We start from the raw sequence: 14,805 nt of genomic DNA on the forward strand, positions 1-14,805 counted from the left end.
GGCGGATCTTGGCGATGTTGCGGAGGTGACACCGGCAGGTTTTGGTGACGGATTGGAAGTGAGGGGTGAACGAGAGAGCGGAGTCGAGGATGACACCAAGGTTGCGGGCTTGTGAGACGGTGCCATCAACAGTGATGGGAAAGTCAGGGAGAGGGCAGGGTTTGGGAGGGAAGTTAAGGGGTTCAGTCTTGGACATGTTGAGTTTTAGATGGCGGGCAGGCATCCAGATGGAGATCTCCTGAAGATCTCCCCTTTTAGATCTCCCCTTTTAGACTGTGAGCCCACTGTTGGGTAGGGACTGTCTCTATGTGATGCCAATTTGTACTTCCCAAGCGCTTAGTACTGTGCTCTGCACATAGTAAGCGCTCAATAAATACGATTGATTGATTGATCCTGAAGACAGGAGGAGATACGAACCTGGAGGGAGGGAGAGAGAGCAGGGGCAGAGATGTAGATTTGGGTGTCATCAGCGTAGAGGTGATAATTGAAGCCTTGGGAGAGAACGAGTTCACCATGGGAGTGGGTATAGGTAGAGAACAGAAGGGGACCAAGGACTGACCCTTGAGGAACCCCTACAGTAAGGGGATGGGAGGGGGAGGAGGAGTTCGTAAAAGAGACTGAGAATGAACGGCCAGAGAGATAAGAGGAGAACCAGTAGAGGACGGAGCCTGTGAAGCCAAGCTTGGATAGCGTGTTGAGGAGAAGGGGTGGTCCACAATGTCAAAGGCAGCTGAGAGGTCAGGGAGGATTAGGATAGAGTAGGAGCCGTTGGATTGGGTCATTGGTGATCTTTGAGAGGGCAGTTTCCGTGGAATGTAGGGGACGGAAGCCAGATTAGAGGAGGTCGAAGTGAGAGTTGGCGTTGAGGAAATAGAGGCAGTGCATGTAGACGACTCGTTCAAGGAGTTCGGAGAGGAATGGTAAGAGGGAGATAGGGCGATAACTAGAAGGTGAGGTGGGGTCAAGAGAGGGTGTTTTAGGATGGGAGAAACATGGGCATGTTTGAAGAGCAGAGGGGAAGGAACCAGTGAGCAGTTGAAGATAGAAGTTAAGGAGGGGAGAAGGGACGGTAACTGAATAGCTGCTGTACATGGAACTGACCATATGACTATTCAAGTTGAGTGCATGTGGCATTTTGTACCATACAGGTTTCAGTGCAAGTTTGCTTTGTTTTTCAACGAACTCATTTTTTTTCTTTTTCTTTTCGTGCTTTTGAAGAAGTCATTTAGCTTTTCGTGCCAGAGAGGTTTCCACCACAAATGACTTTTACCGAAAAGGGAGAAACACGTTCACTGAACTTTCATAGGAGATTGAAGAAAAATGGCACATGAAGACAATCAGACTCCTGGTAAGAGGTAAAGAAAGTCCTCCAAAGGCATCGGCTGCCGTAGCTCGGCCTTCCTCTGTAGCGAGCGCAACCATTTTTGTAGGCCATGTGCATAATCTGCCAAAGTCTGATCCCCCTAGCAAGGAAAAATACACAGGTTTAAACGAGCGAGTAATGGGGGGAGGGTGACCAAAGAGAAGCTCGTACGGGATCAGACCCGACGTCAGTCCGAGGCCGGTTACGAAGGTGGAAAATGTCCATAGGCAGGGCTAAGGGCCATTTGAGGTGTGTCTCCCTTCAGATTTTGCCCAAGAAGGTCTTAACTTCCCGATTGGCACGCTCAACCCTACCCGAGCTCTGAGAGTGGTAGGGAGTGTGTAAATGCCAGCAGACACCAAAGACTTGGTACAACTTGTGCAGGATAGAGTCCGTAAAATGTGTTCCTCAGCCCGAGTTGATAATGGCCTGGAGACCAAATCTGGGGATAATTTCCCATAGCAGGAATGTGTGGACTATCTGAGACGTGGTATAAGCAGCGTGAATTGCCTCGATCCACCGAGTCAATTTGCCCACCACGACCAGCGCATGACGGTAACCGTGTGTGCATGGTAAGGTAATGAAGTCTATTTTCAGGTTTTCAAACGGAGTCCACACCCAGTGTTAACTGTCATAGGTATGTGGCCGTCAATTGTGGACAGAAAACTCCTGGCAGGTGGGGCACGTGGAGGATACCCATCATGCAGCCTGATGGACTCCGGGGCCAACCAAACTCGGCTGAGAGCGGCCTCTTGTCCCCCTTTCCCTAAGTGACTGGTTGTGTGTAGTTGACGGCGCACAGTACGAAGCAGGGCCTTTGGCAGCAAGGGCCTTCCATCTGCAGCCCACCATATGCCGTCTTGCACTGTTGCTCCATTGGCAACTTCTCAGCGCTGGCTTTCCTCGGGGGTGACTAACGTGATATAAGCATCTGGGACCCCCAGCGCCTCGGGCATCTCCTGAGGAGCCTCTAGTTCAGGAGTTATTTGCAGAGCTCCCGCTAGGGCCGGGACCAGTTGATGAGCAGTGACCTTGGCTGCAAGATCCTTATGCTGGTTCCCACGTGAGATTGGGTCTGCTCCCCGAGTATGCACCAGGCAGTGGATGACAGCGAGGACCGAGGGCAATAATAATAATAATAATGACATTTATTAAGTGCTTACTATATGCAACGCACTGTTCTAAGCGCCGGGGAGGTTACAAGGTGATCAGGTTGTCCCAAAGGGGCTCAAAGTCTTACAGATTTTACATTTGCCCATTTTACAAATGAGGTAACTGAGGCACAGAGAAGTGAAGTGACTTGCCCAAAGTCAGACAGCTGACAATTGGCAGAGTCGGGATTCGAACCCACGACCTCTGACTCCCAAGCCCGGGCTCAGTCCACTGAGCCATGCAGCTTCTCAGAATAGCAACCAGTAAGGCAGCAACCAAACTCGGTCGCGTTGGCAATGTTATCATTGGCATGGCAGATCCCAAAAGCGTATTGTGAATCAATGTAGATGTTGGTGCTCTTCCCCTTGGCCAGAATGCAGGCCTGGTGGAGGGCCTCTAATTCCGCTGCCCGAGCACTCCATGCCGGGGAAAGGGCCCGGTAACTGCCCGGTAACTGCTAACTGCCGCCCCATGTACCTTTTACCTTCGGCCATAAAAGAAGACCCATCAGTGTAAAGCATTAGGTCAGCATCGTCCAGTGCCACATCCGTCAGGTCGGGTCGTGGCGTGGAAACGTCCTCCACGACCACATGGCAATCATGTGGGTCAGATCAATCTCCCTCCGGTTCTGGTAGCAGTGAAGCCTGATTCAAGACCGAGCAGCGTTTGAGCATCACGTTGTCAGCCACCAGTAGGGTGACTTTGTATCGAGTAACACACTGGAGGGAAAATGCTTGTGTTCGTTCCTGGAGGAGAAGACTCTCCACCTCATGAGGAGTATGAATGACAAGGGGACATCCCATGACCAGTTCCCGGCATTTCTCGACCATCAGTGCCGTGTGGCTACTGCTCGTAAGCAGGAGACAGCACCCCTGGCCACGGTATCCAGTTGGGCAGAGTAATAAGCCACCGGTCGCTCTCGATCCCCGAAGCGTTGTTAGGACTCCTGAGGCCACCCCACCTTTGATCAGGGACAAAGAGGGTAAACGGTTTCTTTATAGTCAGGGATTCCCAAAGCCGGAGAGTTGGACAATAGGTCCTTCAGGTGCTCGAAGGCCCGATTTAGGTACCCGGTCCACTCTACCGGATCTGGAGCCTCAGATTTCGTGGTCTCAATGAGGGGCTTCACTACGTGCCCGTAGGCAGAGATCCATGGCCTGCAGTACCCTGCGGAGCCCAACAGGGCCCGGACATGTCGTTTAAGTGCGTAGTTTGGGTAAGAGGAGCAGGGTCTCTATCTGTTTCAGTGACAGCCGTCGTTTCCCCGGGGACAGCAGATGGCCCAGGTATTCGACCGTGGGGTGGCAGAATTGAAACTTTTCCAGAGAAACATGGCCACGGTCCGCCGGCCAGGTTAAAAGCACTACGGTGTCATTAATACAGGCGGCTTTAGTCTGCGAGGCTAGGAGCAAGTCATCCACATACTGGACCAGGGTCGAGGAGCCAGGTAGTCTCAGCCCCTCCAGGTCTTGCTTTAACATCTGTGAAAAGAGAATCGGGGATTCGACGTACCCTTGTGGCAAATGGGTCCAGGTCAGTTGTCTTCCCCCCCCCCCGCCCCCCCCCCCCCCGGGTAAAAGCAAAGAGGTACTGGGAAGCTGGGTCCACCGGGATGTTGCAGGAGGTAGTGCATAGATTGATGAGAGTATATTCTGTGGCGTCGGGTGGGATAGAGATGGTGATAGTGGCTGGATTTGGTACAACAGCATGTCGAGGCAGCACGTAGGCATTAATTGCTCTCAAATCTTGGACAAGTCTATATACTGGTTTCCCTTTCTTAACAGGTCGAAGCTTCAGTAGCGGGAGAGCAGGCGTGTTGCAGGGTGAGATGCAAGGAACCAGAATACCTTGGTTTAAGTAGGACTCAATGAGGGGCTGGAGCCCTTCCCTGGCCTCCTTGGGCATCAGGACGGGCAGGGCCACCGCCACCGGGACCGGGACCGGAGCCGGAGGGATGGTGGTGTCGCCAGCCCCGCGGCCTTAGGTGCCAGCAGGTGCCGGCTGGACCCCCCCCCCACGGCCCCCCGAACAGGACCGGACCGGACCGGACTGGGCGGTGCTTCCCGTCTCTGGGCCCATCACTCAGGTGGGACGAATGAAGGACCCCCGCCGCATCGAGCCCCTTCCCAGGCAGGGGAAAAAAGTTGGGGGGCGGTGGGGAGGGGGAGCAGCCTCGAGGACGGGTAGGGAACGAGCTGCGGGGATGCCCAGAGTGACCTCTGACCCCTGGCTGTGGGGGCGGGTGTTTTGGGGGGCGGGGGGCCCTAACGGCCCCCCCCAGGGGAGCTCAGGGGACTCCCACCCCGAAACCCTCCCCTCCACGGGGAGAAGGGGGACAGCCCCCCGACTCCCGCCCGGGGAGGGGGCTGGGATGGGACGGCAGCCCTCGGCCTTTTGAGGGGAGAGGGAGGGTCCGCAAGGCTTGGGTGGATGTTCCCTTTGGGGGCTAAAACTTGGGGGTCCGGGCCCCCCGGGGGCAGGACGAGGGGACCCTTCGCGCCCAAGGTCAGCCCCCTCTGCCCGAGTCGGGGGGTCGTGGGGCTGGGGGATCGGGGGGTCCGGGGTTCTCATAAGTCTCGGGGATCCGGGGTTCTGGGGGTCCCGGGGTCCTGGGAGTCGGGGGTCCGGGGTCTGGGGATCTCATGCTTCTAGGGGATCCGGGGGTCTGTGGTCCGGGGATCCGGGGGGTCCGGGGGTCCGGGGAGTCGAGTGTCCGGGGGTCCGGGGGGTCTCGTGAATCTCGGGGATCCGGGGGTCTGGGGGTCCCGGGGTCCTGGGAGTCGGGTGAGCCCACTGTTGGGTAAGGACTATCTCTATATGTTGCCAGCTTGTACTTCCCAAGCGCTTAGTACAGTGCTCTGCACACAGTAAGCACTCAATAAATACGATTGATTGATTGATCAGGTATTGTTTCACTGATGGCGGTTTCATCTGAGGCTTCACGCTGATGGTAACTGGAGCGGCTGAGTGGAGGAGACCGACTTCGGCTTTGTCGAGTCCTTACACACTCCTGGGTACTCCTCGAAGTGCGTCTGGCAGGGTTGGTAAGTCTGAATCTAGAGCTGAGTATAGTCTAAGGACCTCGGGGATTTCCAACTGCTACCCTCCTCCAGAGACACAGCTCAAGATGGCTCAGACCCTACACATCAGGTCACTGCCTAGGAGGTTAACAGGTGAATGAGGGACGATCAGGAAGGGGTGGGTCAGCGTGTGCAGCCCGAGTGAGATCAACAAAGGCTTAGTCCGTTTGACGACCTTAACCTCCCCCGATACTCCAATCACGCCTTCCATCTCAGCCACCTCAGCCCCCTTTAGGTAGGGATGTCAAAACCGATCTTGTGGCCCCTGTGTCAATTAAACAATCGAACGAATCGTTTCCAATGGTGAAAGACACAAAGGGCTCTGTTCCGGGCTTGTATCGTACTGGAAGACTGAGGGCCTTGATGGCCAGGGCAGAATTGTCCTCGGGGCCCTCTGCACCCTGTCATTGGTCCTTTTTCTCACGGGACCCTTCACGGGGCATTTGGGGCATCCCTTGGCAGCGCAATAGGCACTGGAATTTCATGCGTCTCTATTGTCGGCACCAGAAACACTGGATTTTGCTTGGGTCTCTGGTTCGAACGACCAACAAGGGGTCCCTCTTTCGTTCTTCGGGCGTTCCTTTCTCTGCTTATTTTCCCATAGTGCACTTGCAGCATCCCTCAGGGCAGTAATGGGTTGGGTCCACCAGGTCATCATAACATTGTCAAAGTAATACTTCACTTCCTTTGAAGACTGATTTACATAGGAGGTGGTAATGGTTTTGGCATCGCGCTCATTTTGAGGAGTTTAATTGGGCGAATCTTTCTGCCGTCTGAATCAAGCACGTGTAGTACACATCGGGGTGCTCGTCCCACCTCTGTTTAACGTTCATAAACTCGTGCCAATTGAACTGCCCCTGTCTCGCTCTCGGGAGCGCCTGGAAGAGGGTCTCACGGGCTCCCCTAAATTGCGTCATATCGGTCTGATTGTTATAGCCCCAGTTTGGGTCCTGCCTCGGCCAGGCAACGAAGTTCTTGTTGCCCTGGTTCTCCCTTATTAATTTGTCCACTTCGCTGTAAAGTGAATCCCTCGCGTCTGGGATTAGGAAGGACTGGAGGAGTTCGCCCAGGTCGAACCATGTTGGGTTAAAGATTCGTATAACGGTTTGGATCTTTTGCGTCACTCCTACCGTGTCCTTCCTCAAGCCCCCCATAGCCTTGATTTGTTCCTGCCACAACACCACATCCCTAGGCTTTAAGGGTGTGTGAACCAGGGTGACAGCAGCTCCTCCTGCCCCTCCTTGGCCCTGCACCGGGAGTCCGGGGACCACTGCTGTTTGTAATGGGGTCTCCAGCTTCCGAAGGGAGGGGTAAATGGGTGCTGGGGGCGCCGCGGCGGACGGGACAGTTGCCTTATTGGGAGGGATAGGACGAACGTCCCGATCTTTTACCTCCTCCACTAGGGTAAAGAGATTGGGGAGCGCTAGGTGGAGCGCAAGGTGGGGTAGCCAGTTTATTGGGTGGTTCTGATAAGCCCGCCCACACATACCAATAATCCATCTGCCGGTGTTGATCCGTCAAGACCTTTCATAGATCACGGAGATTTCCCCAGTCAAAAGTCAATCAATCAATCGTATTTATTGAGCTCTTACTGTGTGCGGAGCACTGTACTAAGCGCTTGGGAAGTAAAAGTTGGCAACATACAGAGACAGCCCCTACCCAACAGTGGGCTTACAGTCTAGAAGTTCCCCACTGGGGCCAGAAATACTTGCTCCCAGAACTCTGGTATTTCTGCTAGTCTTGATTTAAGAACACCAGACGATGCTTAGTCATACCGGTCTGAACGTTGGGTAAGGAGCCCTCATCCCACTTCCATACCACAATGCCCAGTGGGTTCTCTGGTGGAAGACTGGATTACCTGCCACCACCCCCCACCCATAATAGCCGTCTGTACTCAAAGTAAACAACAAGTCCAAGGAGCACAAACACAAAAATAGCTGGAAGGAGCAGAGGCCGCAGGCAGGCCTCAGTATTTCGAGAGGCAAAGGTGTGGTTGGAGAGGCAACACCAAGGAGAATCCAGAAAAGGTGGTGGGCAACAGGTGTAGTTCATTAGTGTTCTCTTAGGATTTGGAACTTTTACCATTCCTTATTGGCTGTCCACCGGGTCCTAGGTCCTGGGGCTCATAAATATGGGAAAACTTTGCTTGGTTTGTTTTCTTTCACTTTCACCCGATTCCCGGCAGGGGCCGCCCAAGATACCTCCTTCGGGCAAGCTAGAGCTGAGAACATGGGTCGTGTCTTTCCGGAACTTTCAGTCAACTTTCCCCAGAAGGAGCTACGGTTGGTGTTCTGGCCCACTTACGATAGAGACACCTCCAGAGGCTGGAGAGTAGCGGAGTAGCGGAGAGTAGCGGAGAGTAGCGGAGAGTTCTGGGCGTCTTGACCAGGCACCATACTTTCGCCCGGGGGTCAGTTCATCTCATACATCCGTCCACATGCACATACAGACTTCACAGCACAGCAGACCAATTCTAGAATCCATGCGAGCACACCTATGTACACACACACCAGCCCAACATCACTTACTTCGGGAGGCTGGTAATTATACAAAGATGGGGAGGCGCGGGGTAGACAGACAAAGACTCCGGGCCAACATTGTGTGCAGTTGGTCTTAGTTTAACCTGGGGGGGGGGGAGGAGAGAGAGAGAGAGAGAGAGAGAGAGAGAGAGAGAGAGAGAGAACCCAGAACGAGTCACCCTGTTCACGGGTCTTAACTTCCTGACCCTATCCACGGGTCCCAATTTCCCGACCCTATACACGGGTCACCCGAGTAGCCGACCCTATCCATGGGTCGCCCCGTCCCTCCACGGTACCGGGCATACCGGGGATACCGGGGAGCCCAAGACTCCAAAGTCGCCTTACAGTCCACCGAACCGATGGGGAGGAGGGAGGCTTTCCCAAGGGCAAACTCACCCATGCCAGCGGGGAAAAACCTACTACCCAACCCGTGGTTCGCTGGCCTTGCTGGCGGGTTCCTTTGTGGTCGCCAAATTGTTGGACACAAATTTGTCCAGCTCGCTCTGGCGGTGCAAAAGAATGAGTCTTGAGGCCGTCAGTGTCAGCTTTGCAAAGGGTCTGAACTCCTAGGAGCAAAGACCCGTTTATTTCCCTCATGGGGTTTATAAGGATTTTGTGAGGTTCAGGGGAGGCGTCAGGGTTCGCTGGAGGAACACGTTCTCATAGGTTGCTTTGTAGGACGTATCAATGGGTGATTGGGTGCACTGTGGGCGGGGAAGTGGAAGTTTGTCGGGTCGTCGCCTGGGGCTTTGTGGGTCCCAAGAGCCAATCCGGGCTCAGGCTGCGGCTTCGGCCCTAATAAGGAGCGGTGAGTCCGATTCCTTGGTCCTATGGTTAGGGGTAGGACTAGGGTTAGGGTCGTGGACAACAAACCCCACATACACACTTCGTTCCTCCGATCCTATCCTTCTCACTGTACCCCTATTTCTGCCTGTCTCTCTCGCCACCGACCGATCACCTATGGCCTGGAATGTCCTCCCTCCTCAACTCCAACAGACAATTACTCTCCTCTCCACATTCAAAGTCTTATTGAAGGCACATCTCCTCCAAAAGGCCTTCGCTGACTAAGCCCTCCTTCCTCTTCACTCATGTTCTTCTACGTTGCCCTGACCTGCCCTTAATATTCATCCCTATGACCCTTTGGACCATCCCCTTCTCCGCGATATGTTATCCAACCTTAGCTTCACTGATTCTGTCTTCTCCTGGTTCTCCTCTTATCTCTCTGGACGCTTATTCTCATTTTATTCTTTCTCTTATTCTTTCATGGCCTCCTCCTCCCCTCCCCTCCCCTAACTGTAGAAGGGGTCCCTCAAGGTTCAGTTCTAGGGGGCAATGGTTAGTGTTAGAGATGGAGTAGAGTCGGTGTTCTTGGGCAGTCTGGTCAATCATATTTATTGAGCACTTACTGTGTGCCGAGAACTGAACTAAGCACTTGGGACAGCAAAATATAATAAAATAAAATACACATTCCCTGCCCAGGCCGAGCCCTGGGCCTCAGTTTCCTCATCTGTCAAATGAGGATTCAATCCCTGTTCTCCTGCCTTTTTGGACTGTGAGCCCCGTGTGGGCCAGGGACTGGGTCCAGACGTCATCTGTTACCGACCCTAAACCTTGGCATAGTGCTGCGCACACAGTTAAGTGCTGAACAGAGACCACAGTTATTATTAGTAATGTCATTATTGCTATTGAGAATTACCATCCACCAGAAACATCAGCTAGGGCTAGCAGTAGTATTAGGGTTAGTGTCAGTTTTATGGTTAAGGGTATGGTTAAAGCTAGGAAAAGGGTTAGGATTAGGGATAGGGTTACACCTTGGATTTGGGTTAGGGTTAGGGTTAGTGTTAGGGCTAGGCCTAGGGCTTGTTTTGGGATAACTTGTATAATTGGGGTTAGGGTTGGGTTTTGGATTATGGTAAGGGTTAGTGCTATGGTTAGGATTCACAGTTGGGCTAGGGTTAGGGATAGGGTTAACATTCGGTCTAAGTTTGGGTCCAGGGTAAGTGTTTAGGTTCGGCTTCGGGTTACAGGTAGGGCTAGGGATAGTTTTAAGGTTAGGGGTTATGATTAGTAGTAGACTTAAGGCTAGGCCTAAGGCTAGGGTAATGGTTAGGGCTAGGGCTAGGGGTAGCTTTAGGTAAAGGTGTAGAGATAGGGTTAGAGGGTTGAGGTTTGGCTTATGATGCAGTTTAGTGTTCTAGTTAGGGTCAGCAATCGGATTAGGGCTAGGGTTAAGGAGATGGTTAGCAATTGGCCTAGGTTTGGGCTCAGCGTTAGAGTTAAGAGAGGAGATTACAGCCGGGATAATGGTTAGGGTTAGGTTTATGCTCAGCCTTATTTTTAGTGTTAGGGCTAGGGCCAGGGCACTGGCTCAAGTTAGAACCATTGGGGTAGAGTTAGCATTAAGGTGGGTGTTAGGGCTGAGCTAGGGTTGGGGTTATGGATAGGATTGGGATTAGTGTTGGGGTTAGTGTGAGGGCTAGGGCTAATGTTAGTGTTATGGTTAAGGTTATGGCTAAGGCTAGGGCAAGGGTTAGGGTTAGGGTTAGACCTGGGGTTAGAGTAGTGGTAAGGGTTTACGGCTATGCCTAGGGCTTATTTTAGGATTAGGTGTTGAGATAGGGTTAAGGTTGGGGTTTGTCTTATGTTAAGGTTTAGTGTTATGGTTAGGATTAGCAGTTGGTTAGGCTAGGGGCAAGGTTAGGGTTAGCGTTAGGGCTATGTTTTGGCCTAGGGTTAGGGTTTGGTTTAAAGTTAGTGGTAGGGTTAGGGCTAGGGTAAGGGTTAGGGTTAGGGCTAGGGATAGATTTTAATTTAGTGGTTTGATTAGTAGTAGACTTAAGGCTAGGCCTTAAACTGGGATAATGGTTAGGGTTAGAGCTAGGATTGTGGCTTGCTTTAAGATAAGGTGCAGAGATAGCGTTAGGGTTGAGGTGAGGTTTAGGTTTGTGTTTTATGGTGAGGTTTAGTGTTATGGTTAGAGTTAGCAGTTGGGCTCGGGGGTAAGTTTAGGCAGAGGGTTAGCATTAGGTCTAGGTTTGGGCCTAGGATTAGGGTTATGATTTGGGTTAGAGGTCGGGTTAATGTTATGGTTAGATATACGCTTAGACTTAATGATAGCCTTAGGGCTAGGGCCAGGGCAATGACAAGCGTTAGAGATAAGGGTGAAGTTAATGTTACGTTTGGGGTTAGGGCTGAGCTAGGATTGGGTTATGGTTAGGATTGGGGTTAAGGGTAGGGCTGGCATTAGGGCTAAGCAGTAGTGTTTGAGCTAGTGTTAGTTTTATGGTTAAGTTTATGGCTAGTGCTGGGGTTAGGGTTAGGAATAGTGTTAGGGTTAGGCCTGGGGCAAGGGTTAAGGTTAAGGATAGGGCTAGGCTTAGGGCTTTTTCTAGCATTAGGTGTAGAGATCGGATAAGGGTTGGTGTTTGGCTGACGGTAGGTTTAGAAGCAGCATGGCTCAGTGGAAAGACCCCAAGCACGGGTTTGGGAGTCAGAGATCATGGGTTCTAATCCCTGCTCTGCCATGTCAGCTATGTGACTTTGGGCAAGTCACTTCACTTCTCTGTGCCTCAGTTACCTCATCTGTACAATGGGGATTAAGATTGTGAGCCCCACGTGGGACAACCTGATTACCTTGCATCCCTCATGAGCGCTTCGAACAGCGCTTTGCACGTAGTAAGCGCTTAACAAATGCCATCATTTTATTTATTCATTCGTTTTTAGTTAAGATTAGCAGTTCATTCATTCATTCATTCATTCATTCAATCGTATTTATTGAGCGCTTACTGTGTGCAGAGCACTGTACTAAGCGCTTGGGAAGTACACGTTGGCAACATATAGAGGCAGTCCCTACCCAATAGCGGGCTCACAGTCTAGAAGGGGGAGACAGACAACAAAACACAACATATTAACAAAAATAAAATGAATCGAATAAATATGTACAAATAAACTAAATAAATAGAGTAATAAATACGTACAAACATATATACATATATACAGGTGCTGTGGGGAGGGGAAGGAGGAAAGCCGGGAGGGATGGAGAAGGGGAGGAGGGGAGAGGAAAGAGGGGGCTCAGTCTTGGAAGGCCTCCTGGAGGAGGTGAGCTCTCAGTAGGTCTTTGACGGGAGGAAGAGAGCTAGCTTGGCGGATGTGCGGAGGAGGGCATTCCAGGTCCGGGGGAGGACGTGGGCCGGGGGTAGACGGCGGGACAGGCGAGAACGATTATTAAAATTATTATTTTAATAATTATTTTACTAATAATGATGGCATGTTTTAAGCGCTTACTATGTGCAAAGCACTATTCTAAGTGCTTGGGAGGTTACAAGGTGATTGGGTTGTCCCACGGGGGGCTCACAGTCTTAATTCCCATTTTACAGATAAGGGAACTGAGGCCCAAAGAGGTGCAGTGACTTGCCCAAAGTCACACAGCTGACAATTGGCGGAGCCGGGATTTGAAACCCATGACCTCTGACTCCAAAGCCCGTGGCCTTTCCACTGAGCCACGCTGCTTCTCTCTCCACCCCTCCTCCTCCGATGGGGTTTTGGGAATGATTCCGGTTTGGAAATGCCCAGATAGAGCCCGGGCCCAGGAGTCAGAAGGACGTGGGTTCCAATCCCGGCACTGCAACTTGTCTGTGGCCAGCTGACCTTGGTGAGTCACTTCACTTCTCTGGGCCTCAGTTTCCTCATCTGGAAAATGGGGGATGAAGACTGTGAGCCCCCTGTGGGACGGGGACCGTATCCACCCTGATTGGCTTGGATCTACCCCACAGTGCCTGGCATAGTCCATGATCATCAACTTTGTGCCTAGTACATTGCCTGGCTCAGAGCAAGTGCTTAACAAGTATCAGTGAAAACTACGAACAAAAAGGAAAAGGGCAGAGAACCGGTGAAAGTGACTGCACCACCCAGCTTCTGGCTTCTCAGCCGCGGAGAGTGAGGCCCGCCTCTCTGCAGTATGCAGTTGGCTCCTCCCTCATCACCGGATTCGATTGTAAATGCCCTTCAGGCATTTCGCTTTCCGGGATCGCAGATGAGCCGAACCCATCCTCGCCAAGCTTGTTGACACCACCCCGGCGCCCCGCAGGGGTCCCGGCAAGACGTCTTCTAAGAGCAGAAGACAATGGGGCTGTAATTAGCCCGGAGGAAGCTGGAGGTGATGTTCGACCAGCAGCAGAATTGAAAGGCTGGGGGCAAACGCCTATGGTGGCTGCTGCTCACCCGTTCTGGGTAAGGTTAACCGAGCCCACCAAGGCCGAGGGCACCGGCTAGCGCCTAGTGGCTAGCGGCCAGGCCACACCTGCTCCCTCTTTCTCCCAGGGGGACACAGGCTGGGACCTGGGTGGGGCTAGCACCTCAGGATGGCAGGAATCAGTTCTAGCCTCTGGACTGGAAACTTGTTGTGAGCAGGGAATGTATCTGTTATATTAATGGATTGTGCTCTCCCAAATGCTTCGTAACTGCCCGGCCCACAGTACCGTGCAGGACTCACCGGCAGGAGTCCCGGAGGGCACCAGTCTCCCCGACAGCTCAGAAATCCGGGCACCGGTGGTTTCCCAGTTGCGGTCCTGGCTCCAGGTTCTGACATCTCGGCGAGTTGCAGGTACCTGACAGAGACTTGCAAATAAAGAAGCAGCATGGCTTAGTAGAAAGAGCATGGACTTGGGATTCAGAGGATGTGGGTTCTGATCCCACGCCAACCGCCGCCTGTCTGCTCTGCTCTGTGCCTCTGCACATATTTAAGTGCTTAACAAGTACCATAATTATTGTTACTATTATTATTATTATCTTGAGAGAAGTTCAGGGGCCTGCTGTCTGGGAATTTCCCCTGTTCCTCCGAGAATCCCCAGGGGCCTGCACCGAAACCATCCTTTCCCACATCCTTGAGATCATCCAATTTCAGCTCAGCAAGGTCCACATTTGGCTGGGAAATCATCTTGAGCTGGTCACTCCCAGACAACCGGGAAAGGCACCTACCCCCATCCCTCTCAGGAGTGCCAGAAAAAGAAACACCCGCTTCATCTGACAAAGAGAGACTTTGGGGTCAGTAGCAGACTGGGAGTCTGAAGGACATGGGTTCCAATCTCGCTCTGCCACGTGTATGCTCTGTGACCTTGGGCGAATCACTTCACTTCTCTGTGCCTTAGTTATCCCATCTGTAAAATGGGGATGGAGACTGTGAGTCTCATGTGGGACCGGGATAGCATCCATCTCAATTTGCTTGTATCCACCCCAGCGCTTACTACAGTACTTGGCATCTAGTAAGCACTTCACAAATACCACAATGTTGTTATTATTATTATTATTATCATCATCATCATCATCATCATCATCATCATCATCATCATCATCATCATTATATAGGGCACTCAGAGGGGCCCTGCCAGCAAGCCAAATTCTGAAACCTGCCACCCACCACCTCCCTGAGCAGCAAAAATGGGCAGGGAAACTAGAGGCCTGCATTTGCTTCTTCCACCCCTCCTCCTCCCCTTCCCCATCTCAGACCACAGCAGTTTTCTGGGGTCCTGCTGGCTGCTGGTGAGGTGGGGGTGGGGTCTCCCTGGAGCTGGAAACCCGGGCTGCTGGGAAGGGTGTAGGGTCACTGTGAGTTTCAGGGCCACAGGGGTTCTATCTGAGAGGGGGAGAATTCAAGGGTGGGGCAAGGGCCCCCCAACCCAAGCGCTTAACAAAA

At 52.4% G+C, this 14,805-nt stretch overlaps 1 long non-coding RNA gene across 1 annotated transcript; it reads right to left on the minus strand.

Moving 5' to 3' along the window:
- Nucleotides 1-8,655: 8,655 nt before the first annotated feature.
- LOC119923214 lies at nt 8,656-13,662 on the minus strand. Its single transcript, XR_005448791.1, has 2 exons — nt 13,606-13,662; nt 8,656-8,942 (listed from the first exon to the last, which is right to left on the minus strand). It is a non-coding gene; the product is annotated as an uncharacterized LOC119923214 (long non-coding RNA).
- Nucleotides 13,663-14,805: the final 1,143 nt, after the last annotated feature.

The sequence above is a fragment of the Tachyglossus aculeatus genome, unplaced genomic scaffold (genome assembly GCF_015852505.1).
Source record: "Tachyglossus aculeatus isolate mTacAcu1 unplaced genomic scaffold, mTacAcu1.pri scaffold_157_arrow_ctg1, whole genome shotgun sequence".
Lineage (NCBI taxonomy): Eukaryota > Metazoa > Chordata > Mammalia > Monotremata > Tachyglossidae > Tachyglossus > Tachyglossus aculeatus.